This window comes from Pteronotus mesoamericanus, unplaced genomic scaffold, assembly GCF_021234165.1.
Source record: "Pteronotus mesoamericanus isolate MK-2021 breed Mesoamerican mustached bat unplaced genomic scaffold, CSHL_Meso_final contig_221, whole genome shotgun sequence".
NCBI lineage: Eukaryota > Metazoa > Chordata > Mammalia > Chiroptera > Mormoopidae > Pteronotus > Pteronotus mesoamericanus.
The window spans coordinates 10278174-10294809 of NW_026555092.1; the positions used below are offsets into that span (position 1 = coordinate 10278174).

A 16636-nucleotide genomic window follows, 5' to 3' on the forward strand; every position below is an offset into this window, starting at 1 on the left:
TGACTGCCAAAGATGCCTTGGTTATGAGCCTGTGCGACACTCTCTCTTCTAATCAATTTGTATTTTGGAATAATTTTAGACTTACATAAAAGTTGCAAAGATAATACAAAGAATGCCTATTGACCCCTCACCTTTTCTTCCATTGTTAACATCTTATATTTCCCTGGTACAGTGGTCACAACTAAGAAACCAACCTTGGTACATGACTTTGAACTCAACTCTAGACTTTATTTGGATTTCTCCAGTTTTTCCACTGACACCCTTTTTCTATTCCAGGCTTCAATCTTCTTTTAAAAATATCTTGAAATTATAAAAAGAAAATGTGCTCAAGCAGAAAAAGGCGAACAATATACATATGTATTGAGTTTTTTAAAAGTATCTCTCATGCAAACCAATCTCTTTTCCAGAGCTTTCACTTAATATTAGTTTTGGTGCATATCCTTCCAGACTTTTCTTCAGCGTGCACAAACGTATTTCCCCCCAAATGGAACCATATTTTACATATTTTCTCTACAAGAAAGAACATTGTCATATTTCACTATTGTTTTGCTTTGCAGATTTCTGTGACTATTTCAGTTGTACCAATACTTTTGCAGGGGGCAATGGATATACATTTCAAAAGGTTGGTTCTGGCTGGTCAAGATGGTGGCGTAGGCAGACATGGCTTGCCTCTTTAAACCACATCAAAATTACGACTAAAACATAGAAAACCAACACTCAGAATCATCAGAAATTGAGCTGAATGGAAGTTAGACAACTATGGAATTAAAGAAACTACATCCATTGAAGCTGGGACGAGGGGTGCAGATGGAGAACGGGCTGGTCCCTCACCCACATGTGGTGGATAAAAGTTTGGGAGGGATATCTCAGGAGTGAGCAGGCCCAGCCCCACACCAGGCCTCCCAGTGCCAAGGAGGTAAGTCCACACAACTTCTGGCTGCAAAAACCAGCAGGGATTGATCTGGTGGAAGAAATTGCTGGAGCACCAAGCAATTCCTCTTAAAGAACCCACACAGAGACTGACCTACTCAGACTCATTCCCTCTGAGCTCCAGTGCTGAGGCGGCAGCTTGAAAGGCTCCAGTGGCATACTAGGAGAGGCTGAAGTGTCTGGCACTGGGGTGAGCAGAGGCCATTGTTGCTTTTCTGAGCCTTCCCCCTGTAGAGCCATGGAGCTGGCTGGCTGATGCTGTATTTGAGGCTCGATCAACCTGGCCTACACTGTTTGACCTGCCTTAGAGATCCCCAGACTCCACCCCACCCAATATCATCGGGCCCACCCAAGCTGCTTCTCCATATGAATGGCTGGTCTTGGCTCTTGCTTCACAACTTCCTAAATCCTCAAACAAGAAACAGCTGGCCTCAGTGAGCTCCAGGATGGGCACTAGCAGCAGCCAGTTTAGATTCACAGCTTGGCTTCGCCTGGAATCTCCAAGTCCAGCACAAGCAGCAGTCATCTCAGATTGCTTTATAGCTCAGGCAGGGTGGCCCCGGGAAAAATACAGATAGGGGCTGGCCTTGAACTGCACTGCCCAGGAAACCCCAGAGCCTGTGCACCCAGAGGACAGCTACAGACCACTTCAGAGCACTACCACCTTGCCCCTGCACAGCTGATCCTCCATGGAGGGCAGAGGTTGGTGGTCAGTAGTCACAGCTGACTGGCCTGGGTAAATCCCTCAACAGCAACCAAGGCTCAACTGCAAGAGGGGAGTGCACTCAGCCCACATGAAGGGCGCACCTTGAATACACAGCTTGGGTGATAGGGGAGGCTGTGCCACTGGATCCTACAGGACTCCTACTACATTAGGCTGCACTACCAAGACATGGAGTCAAAGCAGTTCCACCTAATACATAGAAACAAACACAGGGAGGCTGCCAAAATGAGGAGACGAAGAAACATAGCCCAAATGAAAAGAACAGATCAAAACTCCAGAAAAAAGAGCTAAATGAAATGGAGATAAGCAATCTATCATATGCAGAATTCAAAACACTGGTTATAAGGATGCTGAGGAACTTAGCGGAGACGTCAGCTTTGTAGAAAAGATCCAATTAGAAATTAAGGATTCACTAATTGAAATAAGGAACAATTTAAAGGGAAACAACAGTGGAGTGGATGAAGCCATGAATCAAATCAATGATTTGGAACATAAGGTAAAAAAAACAACCCATCAGAACAGTAAGGAGAAAAAAGAATAGGAAAGAAGGAGGGCAGTATAAGCGGCCTCTGGGACAACTTCAAGAGATCCAACATTCACATCATAGGGGTGCCAGAAGGAGAAGGGAAAGAGCAAGAAATTGGAAATCTATTTGAAAAAATAATGAAAGAAAACTTCCCTAATTTGGCAAAAGAAATAGACATGCAACCCCAGGAAGCATGGAGAGTCCCAATTAAGTTGGATCCAAAGAGGACCACACCAAGACACACCATAATTAAAATGCCAAGGGTTAAAGATAAAAAGAGGATCTTACAAGCAGCAAGAGAAAAGCAGAGAGTTCCCTACAAAAGAGTTCCCATAAGACTGTCAGCTGATTTCTCAAAAGAAACTGTGCACGCAAGGGACTGGCAGGAAGTATTAAAAATGATAAAAGATAAGGACCTACAATCAAGATTACTCTATGCAGCGAAGCTATCATTTATAATGGAAGGGCCGATGAAGTACTTCCCAGATAAGGCCAAGTTAAAGGAGTTCATCATCACTAAGCCCTCATTACATGGCATGTGAAAGGGACTTATTTAAGAAAAAGAAGATAAAAAATGACAACAAACTCACAGCTATCAACAACAACTGAATCTAAAAAAATAAAAACAAAAACAAACTAAGCACACAACCAGAACAGGAACATCATAGATATGGGGCTAATTTGGAGGGATATCAGCTGGGAGGGAGAAGCGGGGGAATGGTGCAGGGATCAAGAAGCATAATCGGTAGGAACAAAACAGAAAGGGGGATGGAAGAATAGCCTAGGAAAGGGGGAAACCAAAGAACTTACACACACGACCCATGGACATAAACTAACTGGGTGGGGGGCAGCACTGCCGGACGGGAGGAGGTACCAGGTGGAGGGGGACAAAGGGAAACAATCTGGGACAACTCTAACAGCATAATCAGTAAAATACACTTAAAAAAGGTTGATAAATATAACTAAATCATTCTCTTAAGCGAGTGTATCAATTTATATTCCCACTAAACAGTATATTTGTTATTAATATTTTATTCTAGTACCTGGTGTCTTTCCTTTTAAATTTTGTGTGTCCATTTTGGCACAGAAGTTACTTATTTTATGTAATCATCCATGTCAACCTCTTCCTTTTAGGATACTGGGTGTCATATTACACTTGGGCAAACCCTCTTCTCCCCAAATGATTAAAAAGTAAAACTTTAATATTTTCCCAGAACTTGTATAGTTTCATATTTTGGAGGTTTATAGGCCCATTATTTTTCCAACCGGACACTCAATTGTCCCAACATCTATGTCAAGTTGCCTCTTCCGTATTCTGACTCTAAAATGCTGTTTACTTCTTCTGAAGCATTTATTACAGCCTGTAGGCTTCATTTATTCATTTATGTGGCACTCGCCTCCGCAAGTAGAAGGTAACTTTCAGGAGCGCCAGGCCAGGTCTTGTTGCCTCTTGTGGCCCCAGGGCCTAGACACGCCCAGGCCTTCGGGTGGTGCTCACGAACACCTGTGGGATGGAGGCCCTCACACGCGCTAATCAGGTTCTCCTGCTGGTTTGAAATGTTACCTTGGCTGTGAGTCTGATTTTAGACTCCTCAGCGCCAGGGCTCCCTCCTTTGCCGACAGTGGGTTGTATTTGTGATACCATGAACACAGTGACCCAGCTGACTGTCTTTCAGTCTCATAATTGGATGTTGTTACAGGGCAAGTTCCCTCTCATATTTTCTCCCTCAAATTTCTCAGCTAATTTCCCAAGTTTATCCTTTCAGATGAACTTTACAGTTCTCAAGTTCCACAATATCCCATTGATATTTTCATTTGAACTAAGCACATTGATTGATTATTTGGGGCAAATTGATATCTTTGTGTTTCTTATTTTCCCCAGCCAGGAACACTGTAGATATTTTAACTCATTTAGGGCTTAGTTTATGTATTTTGGTAGTTCTATGGTTTTGTTCTTTATTATATTTCTTATGAAATTCATTTTATTTTTTTGGTTTTGGCTTCATTGTGAATGGGATTTAATTTTTGTCACATATTTATTGTTGAATATATGTGTGTATTTTCAGCCATGATGGTTCTAATAGGACTCAAGGGAAACTCCTGGGTTTCCTAGATGGACCCTGTTACAGATACAGACGGAGATCCCTCGGAGCCAGAAGCTGTGTGGGTTCTCTCCATGGCTGTGCTCTCGTTCCCCTGGCAGGCCTCCCTCTGGGGGCTCCTGAGGAAGTGAAGACAGATGGGCTTCTCCTCAAGGCGCTTCCAGGGAACAGGCTGGCAGACCAAGTCCCATGGGGGGAGGGGGAGGAGCTCCCCAGGAGGCAGAGAAACCCCGAGCACTCACTGCTGTCCCAGAACCCTGCTTCCTTCACGTTGGGATGCACTGAGAGAGGCAGCCAGGCCTGGGAGCCGACCAAGTGGGAACCTGTGCGATGCTGCTGGACTTTGTCTCACAAAAGAGAGGTTCAGGGACTGGACCTGTCTGCGTAGGAAGCAGGAAATGAGGCTTGAAGTTGGGTGGCATGAAAGGGAATTTTTTCTTGGGATTGAATAATGTGAGACAAGACCCAGAGGCAGAGGGGAGGTTAAGATGCTTGGAAATATGGGCGACTCCCCACGCTGGAATCCAGGTGTGGTGAGGATGTCACAGGAAACAGAGCCAGACTGAGAGAGGAAAGATAATGAGGGCCTCAGATTTAGCTAGAAGATTTTGGGTTTTATCTTCTTCCAGTTTGAGGGGACCGAAGTCCCTAGGGGTGAATAACGGAGTAAACAAGTGAGTGAATGAATGAATAAAAGAAAGGTATCCCAGGAGGACCGGTCTGATAAGAAGTTGTGAAAAGAAAGACTATGGAAACTAAGGAGAAATGAAAGAACACATTTTATGAAACAAGCACTGTGTACAAAGCACTTAGGCATTATCCCATTGAATCCTCACATCTTTATTTTGCAGGTAGCATCCCATCTTAAAAAATGAGAATTCTGAGGTTCAGGGAGGTTAACTACCTTGCCCGAGGTCAGGGCTGGTTAGAAAGCAAGCCAGAATTACACTATAAAATTATGGTCCAGGTCAGGCTTTAATGCTTCTCCTCTTTCCCCTGATAATGCTGTCACACCTCCAGAAGGAAGACGCTGTGGCCGAGGGCCAGGCGTGCGCTGGAGAGGCCCCATCAGTAATCAACCGTTTACACGTGAATCATACACAAGGGCAAAGGGCTGACGTTCAGGACCATGAATTAAAAATGCCAGGCTGTTGCATTCAGCTTGCCTGATCTCATAATCAGACAAAGTCGAAGGCTTGGCTCTGATGAGGTCAAGGGAAGTGGCAGGAGGAGGAAGAGGAGGGAGCCCAGCGTTCTCTGTGCACAGAAACAATGCAGGTTGGCAACTGGAAGGACAGAGGCTGCAGTCCCAGACCTCTGACTGCACTCATTTACTCCAACACCTCCCCTGAGCTGGGCGCTGGGAGATAATCGTGAAGATGACAGGGTGTCATCTTCCAGCTGTTTCTGGAGATGGGCCATGCTCCCTTATACACACACCCATGAAGAGATGATCATCTGTAGCAGGCCCAGGTTGGAGGCGGAGTAACTGTTTTAGATAGAGCGGCCAGGGAAGACGTCTCCAAAGAGGTGACATTTAAGCAAGATGCGAGGCTCAAAGGGGGCCAGCCAAGGGGAGAGCAGGGCAGGGGAAGAGGCGGGAGGCTTTGCGTGTAGAAAGGACAGCATGTGCAAAGGCCCTGAAACGGAGCCCGCCTGAAGCTGCTGAGCAATGGATAGGCCGCGGAGGCTGTCGCTCTGCCAAGGAGGCGGGCAGGGGCCAGGTCGGGCAGGGTCTGTGTGTGCATCAGGGGAGAGTTCATCCTACAGGCTCAGGGAAGGCAGTCATTAAAGAATTTTAAGCTGGGGCCTGAGGAGCTGATTTACATTTCAAGGTCACTCTAGCTGCCCAGAGAGAAGAGATTGGCAAGGGCATGAATGGGTTGCAGCAAAGTTAGCTAGGGGGCTGGGGCAGGGGTCTAGTGACCCCTTTCATGATAAGTCCTTGATGATGGCCCTGGAAGACACGTTGGCCAACCAACCACATTTATGAAAACTCTTACTGAGGACTTTTATTATCTTATAGAAATTAGAGTGTATAAAATGCTAATTAGAGGTTCTGATTGATAGGGATAATTCTGAGCCCCAACAGACGTCTGGGTTTGCCTGAGCTGCTCCCCTGCAGTAAACATCTGGTCTTCTTTTGGCTTTTGAAACAGTGAACACAGTTTAAGGACCCCCACCCTTGCCATCCATGGCAAGACCTTCCTTCATATAGATGCCTTGTTTGTGCGTGCGTTTGCTTCTTTGAGCCACAGACACACACAGGCCAGAGAAGAGGGCCGGAGTGTGCCAGCTCCGTGTTGAGAGCCGTGGGAATGTGGAAGGCTCTGTCTTTGCCCTGGAGGCTGCTGCTGCTTATTGAAAGAGACAAACAGAACATAATAATAAGCGCAATAGGTACTAAAAGCGTGGGCTGAATCAAGTGCTATCCAAATAACTGGGGGAAGAAGAAAATGAAGCATTTGTAGAATTGTCTATACGCCAAGTACTGCATACATGTTTTCTCATATCCTTAAAAGCCCCCTGCAATTTAGAGTCTAGAGTCTGTTTTCCCTGTCTTGCTGATCGGGGAACTGAACTCTGCAGGGGTTAGCACAGGCAAGCTGAAGAGAGTGGTCAATAGCTAGAAGGGTCAGAGGCAGTATTCAAACCATGTCTGCCTGGTGCCAAAGGGGAAGGGACTGGGTAGGGGAAGGGAGTTGGGGTGAGAGACAGAAAGAGAGAGAGAGAGAGAGATCGAGAGAGATTGATCAGTTGTCTCTCTTACATGCCCTGAATGGGGATCAAACCCGTAACTTGGGTAGGTGCCCTGACCAGGAATCGAACCTGTGACTTTTTGGGACAATGTTCCAACCACTGGAGCCCCACCAGCCAGGGCCAAAGGCCTTTCTTTTATTATATCTTCTATCTGAGGGAGACAAGGAAAACTTCACTGAGGAGATGTCTGAAGCAGTTTTGAAGAAAGAAAAGGACGTTACAAGAGGAAGGAGATCACAGAGCGGACCAGCATACACGGAGACAGAGTGTAACTGGCTCCCTGGATCCAGACTCGCCACCACCCTTTCAATCCACCTTTCCCACCAGGGCCATGTGACCTTTCCGAACCACACATCCAACCCAGTCTCTGTTCCTCTTTCCCAACAGACCAGCGTCCGACTTTCTAGGGGACACACCAAGTCCCTCGCGAGCAGCTCCAACTGCCTTCTCCCACTCCTCTCATCCTTCACCCTCTTCCTTCTTATTCTCTAGCTTTGGGGACTCCTGTCTGTTTAGATGCTTCCTGCCCTGATCACGCCCCGCTACCACATGGAGTGAGTTGAACTGTCTCCCCCAAAAAGATAAGTGCGAGTCCTAACCCCTAGGGCTTGTGAATGTGCAGATAAAATCAAGTTAATATGAGGTCATACTGGATTAGGGTGAGCTCTAAATCTAAGGACTGGTGTCTTTGTAAGAGAAAGAAGAGTGAGGTTTGGATGCAGAGACACTGAGGAGACACAAGGAAGAACACCATGTGAAGGTGGAGGCAGAGACTGGAGTGATGTGTCTACAAGACAAAGGTGTCAAGGAGCACCGGCAACCCCCAGAAGCCAGGAGAGAGACATGACGCAGATTCTTCGCTCGAGTCTTCAGAGGGAGCAGAGCCCTATTGACACCTTGATTTTGGACTTCCAGGCTCTAGAACCATGGGAAAATAAATTTGCTATCTTAGGCCACTCAGTTTGTTCCGGCAGCCCTAGTAAACTAATACACCACCTGGCTAACTCTAAAAAATGAGGAGAGCATCAGATTCTTGTTGTAGGAGCCGGCACCTCTCCAGGGCTGTCCACAGGCAGAACTTGCTTCTGGGGTGCTGGTCCTCAGTTCTCTCGGTCTGAAGGAAACTTGAACACATTGGGAATTTTTCAGAGCCTGCCCACCTCATGGCTTACAAGTGGCTCACCTGTGTCCATTGCAAAGGAGATGCAAAAACAAGAAGAGAAAAAGAACTCTATGGCATCTTGCCGTATTGATTTCCCTTGCCTTCTGACTGGGCCCCAGAGTATTGAAAGGGCTTGGGGTGCTCCCAAGCAGCTGTCACCACTGCATGACCACCGGCAGGAGTTGTCACGGTGGATCTTTACATCAGGGGAAAATGGCAGGTGAAAGAGAAAATGGTATGTTGGATGAACATCTGCTGTAGGGGGAAGAAGGTCAGCAATCACTTCTGTCCCCAAATGAGAATGCAGTTTAAATTATCCTTAGTGACATTGGAAACGACAACAAGAAAATAATACTTGTTTTATAAAATGCCCCCCTCTGAGCCACAGAGCTGCAAACCAACAATTAAACCATGATTGTAATAGCAGACAATAATAATTAAAGCGTTGTTGCTATCCAAAGAACAAAAACAGAGAAGACAGACCAAAGCCCAAGGCAAGCGTTTGCATCTAGAGCAAAATCGGAGGCTCTTCTTTCCTGAGGCCAGCTGGTATTCACTAGAGAAAAAGAGTCTTGTGTTATTTTCATTAAGGGAAAGAATGAACCGGGGCTTCAGGTCACTGAAGAAGCTGGAGTGGCCGGTGGGCTGGGAGGTCGGGGCAGAGCACAAACACAGGGCTTGGGCCCTCGCCTCGTGTGGTGCTCTAACTTGCTGGGAGACCGCAGATCGCTTGCCTTTTTGTCATCATCACCCTGTAAATGAAAACTCTGTGGCTGCCTGTCATTAGCCAGAACCTGCCCTGAAGGTGCCAGGGATTCTGTGGGAGGCAGATGTATCTCTATCCTTCTTGGAAGAAATGTTTTCCATGAAGTGAAAGGCTCCATGTCTCCTGAAGAGGCTTTATAACAAAGTGGAAAAAAACAGTGGCTCTGGAGGCAAAGGGCTGGGTTCAAATGCTAGTTCTGTGAGAGCTGACTGGGGAGCCTGGCAGAGCCTCAGTTTACTGCTCTGAAAAATGGCAGTAGCATCATCTATTCAGCGATGTGACTAAGAGGACTATTGCCAATGAAATCACATGAAAGTGCCTAGCGCTGACCCTGATACATAGCGTAAAATCAATAAATGGTAAAATCACCTCAAACAAATTCCATTTTTCCTCTATTTATTTCTTTTTACTTGACTAAGAGAGATGTGTTACAGTCTCTATGACTGTCAATTTCTCCAAGTATTTCCAATAGATTTTTGTTTTATGTTTTCTTGATAGGTTACTAGGCGCATAAAGATTCATGACTATTATCATTACTACAGACTATGAATTTTATCACGTGAAAAAGCTCCTTCTGTCCCATTTAATGTTTTCTTTTTAGCTTGAATTTTATCTTTTTTAAGAAAAGCAATATTGTGATTCCTGCTTTTTAGTTGTGTCCTCATGCTGTTCCTTTGTCCCAAAATTTTATTTTTCAGACTTTATTAGTCTGTTTAGTAGCGTTTTTTCCCCCTTTACTTACCCTGTGAATCTCTTCCTTGCAGTGTGGGAGTTTTATGTGTGGGCACCAGCCCATGGGTCCTTGCAGCTGCCTCCCTGACCACAGGTCGGTCAGTAATTGCTCCACATGCAGCAACAGAGGCTTCCTTTTCCTGCGCGCCATCATCTGGGGGTCTCTCTCTGGGATGCCCCACGCAGCCTTCTGCCAACCCCTTTCACACACCCTTTGCTTGGTGCCCACGGCTTGCACTCTGCTCTCCCACTTGACCTTGGTTCTTTGCTGATCCTTCAACCAGGTCTCTGACGATAGCTCTTCATTGCTCTGGGCCTTCTGCCCATGAACTCTCCCACTCCCCTGCCCGTCCTGCGCTCCTGTAACCTTGGCCTCTCCTGGGGTCGCCTCTTCTCTTCCCATTCCCTTCTACGTCACACAGTGGTGGTCAGACAAAAGTCCATCACGCTTGTTATTCCAACTGATATGTTTGTCCTTAGTGGCAGCGACAATGTTACGTGTTCACTGACTCGTGTTTCCTCTTTCTCCTAGGCGCACCTGCCTCAGAGCCGGGGAGCTGTGAAACATGCTCTGGTCAGTCGGGTGCGGGGGGAAGGCCTGACTCTTAACAAGCTTTGCTCCCTCTCCCATGCTTTCTCTCTTCCCTCCTCAGCTGGCCAGACGCGAGGAAGCCCTGGAGGACGGGCGAGGCTCTCAGTGGAAGGGGCCAGGCGCCTTGAATTGTGCAGTGGGAGAGGCACCCCGCCTTCACCCCCAGGGCCCTGCCCTGCTGTGGACGGGCACAGAATTTGTACAATGAGTGAAAAGTTAACCTTTATTGAGTTAAAACACTGAGATTCAGGGGTTATTTGTTACATCAGTTAGCACTTACTGCTAATGCAAGCTTATTTCCATCATCCTATTTTCTGCTTTTGTGCATTATACTTTCTTGCTATTTCCTTTTTTGTAATATTTCTTAGTTTTCACACTTTCTCTGGTGATTTGCAAACTATGCATTTTGTTTCTAATTCTACTTTAAGCATGTTTGAACATTTTCAAAAATACTCCTAAACTTGCATTTTCTCTATCAAATTTAAGAAAAATAATATACCACTTCACTCTCCCTTATGTAAGATAGGAAACCTAAAACCACTTTACTTTCCCTGTTATCAAACCACTGACAATATAATCAGGGACTACAGACTCGAATTAAATATCATCTTTCATGTTCATCATTCTTAGTATAATCTTTTCCGGAACATCTCAATAGGTTAAAAATTACATGTCTGTTTTAGTTCTCTGTGGCTGTTCTAACAAAGTACCACAAACCTGATGACTTTAAATGACAGAAATTTATTCTTTCACAGTTCTGGAGGCCAGACGTCTGAAATCGGTATCACCATGCTGAAATCAAGCTCCCAGGGAGAAGAATCTGTTCTTTGCTTTTTCCAGCTTCTGGTGGCTGTTGGCATTCCTTGGCTTGTGGCTGCATCATTCATTTCCTGTGCCTATCTTCCTATCGTCTTCTCCTCGGCATATATAAAATCTCCCTCCGCTTCCCTCTCGCAAGGACAGGTGTGATTGCATTTATGACCCACCCAGATAATCTAGCAAAATCCTTAACTTAATCACATTTGCAAAGATCCTTTTTCCAAATAAAATAACATCTATAGATCCCAGGCCTTAGGACCTGATATCTTTGGGGGCTATCATTCAGCCTACTACAAGGTCTTTGTGAATTTAAGGGGCCTGAGGGGCAATTTTCTATGGCTTTTGTGCTTGTTGTATCCTGGCTGAGTCAATGATGGCTGAGTCTCATAACATGACTGGCTTTGGCTTTTGGTATCATGGAGAAATTTTAGGACAGCCGGATTAGCTGTGCTTCTTGTTTTTCATAAATGACTGTTTCATTTGATAAGGGCTAGTTGTGTGCTTACCTGTGTGAGTGTATTTTGCCAAATGCTTTTAGGGATTTTTTTTTTTATTATCCTTGGAACAGTTTCATTTCTCATTACATTGCATCTCAATCATTTTGCCTGGAACTCAGGGACTCCTTTCAGTTCACCAAGAAACTTTTGGCACTGGTCCCTCCATCCTTCTGCACCCTGCCCCCCTCTTCTCAGGAGAGTTAGCTGACACTTTGTGTTTTATTATACCTTCTGCTCCATTTGCTCATTGTTCCTCTTCATTTATCTGCCTGGATTGGTACTCTGTCTTCCACAGTTGGCAACTTTTCTTTCATTACTTCCACAGCTTTGGAATTTTTTTCCTCCAGTCTCAGAGAGACTCTCCAGCATGTTTCCTACTTCAATGCTTGTATTACTTACATGGCAAATGCTGCTATCATGGATTTTAACTGTTATTGTCTGTGGAGTTTCTTCGCATCTTGTGCTTGTCTCCATCATTGTCTTTCTGTCTCAGGAGCTCCCCCTGCCCATTTTATCATCCATCTTCTGCTACTTACCAGCCTGATTTCTTACCTTTAAATGAAATCATCACCAATATACTCATTTAAATGTTCTTCTGTGTACTATTGTAAAATCTTTTCAGAAACTGTTTCTACTGCTTTAGAGAAATGGTTCTCATTTTTGAGAATGGTATGTTTTTAGTGTCACCATGTTTTATTTTATTTATGTTTTGCTTATTTGTTTACTTACTTTTTGAAAGGGAGGGAAATCTGTACTGGTCCAGTGTGGCCAATCAACATTCTGAATTTCTTTGGCTGAGCTGTTTATTTTCCATTAAGAGATATCAGAATTCATCTGTGGGATTGTAAACTGGCAGCTGAGTTGATGTGTGGCCAGTGCCACCATCCAGTGTAGCTCAGCTGGATTATCATTCTGGGATAATTTGAAGCAGAGTTTGTGTTTCTCTTTCCAGAGGTCATCCGTGAAAAACTAAATTGCCAGATAGCACCGCCATTCTTAAAGGTACATTTATACCTACCAGGTTCTTCACACCCTCTCCTTTGAAAACCTTTTGAGCTCTTTTGGACTGTTCCTCAATTTGCTGAAGGCTTAAATCTGACAAAAGAATACCCCACTGTGTATGTGCTTGTCTGTTCAGTTCCTTCGGGAGGTCAACTCTTACGGTGCAAGTACACGGACCTTCTCTGTTTAAGGTTTAACTTGCTGTCACTGCTCAAAAAGAAACCTTTTGGAAGCTGCTAAACCCGCGGCCACGATTCCTGTCAAGAACTGTGAACAGAAGCCTCACTTCTGGTGCCTTCTGCCTCCTCTGGGCCAGCTGCCCACTTGCCGGTTCCACGGAAGCAGCACTGATTGCAGTGGGGGAATTGCTGCCCTATGACTAATGGGAAGCTGCAGCGGGGGAATCTGGGCTTCAGGCACAGCCAGATGTTGCGTCTAGTCCAGCACCCTCCCAGGAAGACAAGCTCCACTGGGCAGGGGTTCTGGTTAATCAAAACTGTGCCCCGCCCTCCTCGTAATCCTACTGCTTTGTGACCAAGAGCCAAACATGGAGCTTCCAGGTTGCTCTCTGCATCCATCCCTATGACTAAAAACCAACAAACTAGAACTATTAGCAAAACATGAGCTTTATGACTACATGGGTGTGAAGAGCAGAAATCAGAGCTTCTGCGGACGATAAGTTCTCCAAACTCCGAGAAGCACACCTGCAAGGACAGCCCCTCCCCTCTCCTTTCTTCCCCTTCCCTCCGCGTAGGCCCACACACAGAGCTTTCAACCCCAGCAAAATCTGTATTCAAGAAACAAAACTCAGTTCTCCTGAATGTAACCAGGACCCCTCAAACAGTTATACTAGATGCTTCCTGGGTTTTGTAGCCAATTTATTCCCTGCATTGCTGCCACTGCTCTCCCCGAGCTGAGATTTCATGTCATGATATGAGCTCTTCGAGAAGCACCTGCCTATGTTTACACCATCCTTTCCCTCATGTATTTGCAAGGCCTTTACCTCCACCCCACATGGTAAACTACCACTGTCATTTGAAGGGCAGCTAGAGCAGCACTCCCTCTCTGTAACACCCTGCTCCCAGCTGCCACCCACCATTATGAAATTCCTTTGCAAATGCTTCTTTACTGTGCTCTACACATATGTCCACTATAGCATTTATCACATTCTATTAGAATCTGAAAGACACTGTCGGTTGGCTTACTGGTACGCCACTTCCAAAACCCTCATCTGTCTTTACTATAGAAACTCTAAGAATCCTGAACATCAATTCAAAACGTTTATCTATCAGATTGAGGTCTTTAAGGGAAAGTACTGTTTCTTCTTTATATCTATATGCTTCAGGATTTTTTAATTGAACTGAATGTCATTACTGTCTTTTAAATACTCCAATGGCTCCTCATTATAGTGAGAAATACATTCAGAGGCCCCTTTTTACCTGAGAAACCTCATCCCTCCCCCACCCGACACAGGCTCCAGCCACATCAAATGAGGACCCTCTCATGGACAGACCCTATCTTTCCCCTATGTTCACGCCTTCACTGTCCTCCGGAGGCCTGAATGTTCGCCTTCACACCTCTAGGCAGAACTTTTCTCTCTCTTCTGTTACTGAATTTGACTGGCACTCACTCACAGCATCTGCCTTGTCTTGGAGCACCTGTTTGACTATTGCCCACCTCGCATGTGAACCCCTGGGAGAAAAGGATTGGCCTTGGGCTGACCTGTGTGTTTCCCACTGCACACATTCATACACAATGTGGCAGAGAGAGGGCGTTCAGGGTGTTTGTGTTTTGTTAAGTGGAACCAAATCAGGGTCAGAATGGCAGACCGGGAAGAGAAAAGACCAGAGCTAGATGAAACGGGGTTGAAACCCATCTCACTGGGTAATTGTGAGACAGTCATCCTTTCTGGGCCTCAATGAGCTCATTGATAAAATGGGGACAATAATAACTCATCGGGAATGTAGCATGCTGTAGGTATTTGATAAATGTTAGGTAGAGGGTAGGACCAAAAGCAGAAGGTTTTGTTTCCCTCTCTTCTTTAATTTTCATCTGAGGTGGTCCACTGATTATAAATAGGAAAACTCTGGCCCAACATTGGAAACTGAGAAGAGGTCCCACCCACATGGGACAAAACTTCCATGTCCTATGTACTGACAACACAAGAAAGAGTGATGTGCAAGGTGTAGCTCATTGGCCTGCTCTCTTGCTATCAGCTGCCAGGTCGGAAGGCAGTTCATCAACCAGCCTGTCCTATTCTTGGCAGTCAGAGACGAAATGCTGCAGATGTGCCCTGTGTTCAAGGGCAGGGTCTGACTGCCAGCCCATTCTCATCGGGCACAACTGGGAAGGGTCTACATTCCTGCTGGGACCCCATGCAGCGGTCAGCCTGACCACTGATCCCTACAGCCACCCCCTGTCCCTCCTGGGCACTCCTGGAAGGGGACCATCCTTGCCCAGCTTGCTGGGCTGCACTTGACCACAGACCTCTCCGGTCACCTCCAACACTTGGTCAAGGCTGGGTCAGAATGCAGGGAGGCATTCACAAGCTTTCTCTTGTCTGTGCCCCGGGGAACAGTCCCACGGCCAGGCCTGTGCCCTGTCTCACATCTCCTCCCATCTGGCACACCCAAGGGGAAGAATGCTTGACCCCTGCTCCCCCCCCCCCCTGTGAGCCCAGCACCCACCACCTGTGGCCAAGTGGTGAACTACAACCTGCTGTGCTCAGCGGGTGTCTCCACAGCCACCCCTCTGGCTCCTGGAGAGGCCTCTCATCACTTGGGAATTACGTGCCAGGCACTGTTCTAAATGTTTAGATATGTTAACTCACTTAGCCCTCATAGTGAACCGGGGTAGTAGGTATTATTCGAAATCACCATTTTGCAGATGACGGGCAGAGTGCGTGCTTGAGGAGCTTCCTAAGCTACAGAGCTGGTAGGAGTGGCAGGTGGGCGGGTGCCAGAGCCCAGGTCGCAGATACAAATTGATACTGAATGAATGACAAAACTCCTAGGATGCAAGAGAATTAGCCTTTCAAAGGAATCCAGCTGAATAGTCAGACCAAATTGTCCAACTTAAAATGCAGTTAATGCAGGGGGAAGCTGGAGACATTGTCAGACAAAACATAAACTGTATTCTCAGAAAGATGCAAGATGATAATGCATTGATAAAAGCAAAAATAGGCTGTCAAGAGCAAACAAACAAACAAACAAGCAGTTTTCTTGAAACAGAAACACAAACAAGACTTCCAAAATAAAGAGGGAGAAATAACAGGATAAATACTGTTGAAAATGGTATTAAGGAAAACACAAGATCACTGGCAAAATAAAAATAGGATACCGAACTTTTAAATCACTAGAGGAAAAACGAATCCAATTAAATCAAGTCAGCTAACAACAGGAAGAGTTGAAAATAAAGGAAAACAATAAAAAAGCATACTATGCTTGTTTGAAAGAAAATAAAATGCATTTGATGCCAAAGAAATATATAAAACCCTGCATTCTTCTCACTTTCTTCAGACATTCATAGAACAGAAATAAGACAAAAATTTAGAAAGTCAAAAGGGCACAATGCAGTCAAAATAAAAATAATAAAAAGATGATATGAAATATATAACCACTTAGTAACTTTTAAAAAATTTGTGAAGTACTCAGGTTAAAAAGAAATCTAAACTGAAATGACAGACTATTCAGAAATGAACTCAGTTGAACATGCTATATGAAAAAAATAAACTCCCCAAAGGGAAATATGCAAGGAACTTGAAGCAGCAAAGACAATTTAATATCATTTTGTCCATCAAACTGGTGAGTGTTGGCATGATTGGCAACATTAGAGATGCTGTGTGGGGAAGCAGGCTTTGGAGGGAGTGTAAATTGTTCTGCTACCTAGAGGGAAACTTGAGGTTATGTGTCTTGTATTTGTCTTCCAAGAACATATCCTAAGAAAATAATTGGACAATTGTTTGAAGATTCATGTATAAGGATGTTTACTGGAGTGAAAAACTCAAAATATTCACTTTATCAAC

General features: G+C 45.2%; 1 protein-coding gene across 1 annotated transcript in view; it reads right to left on the reverse strand.

Annotated features, from left to right (window-relative positions):
• The window catches only part of CSMD2 (CUB and Sushi multiple domains 2), a 547845-nt gene that overhangs the window by 124599 nt on the left and 406610 nt on the right, over positions 1-16636 (reverse strand). The gene's annotated exons all lie outside the window — the stretch shown is intronic.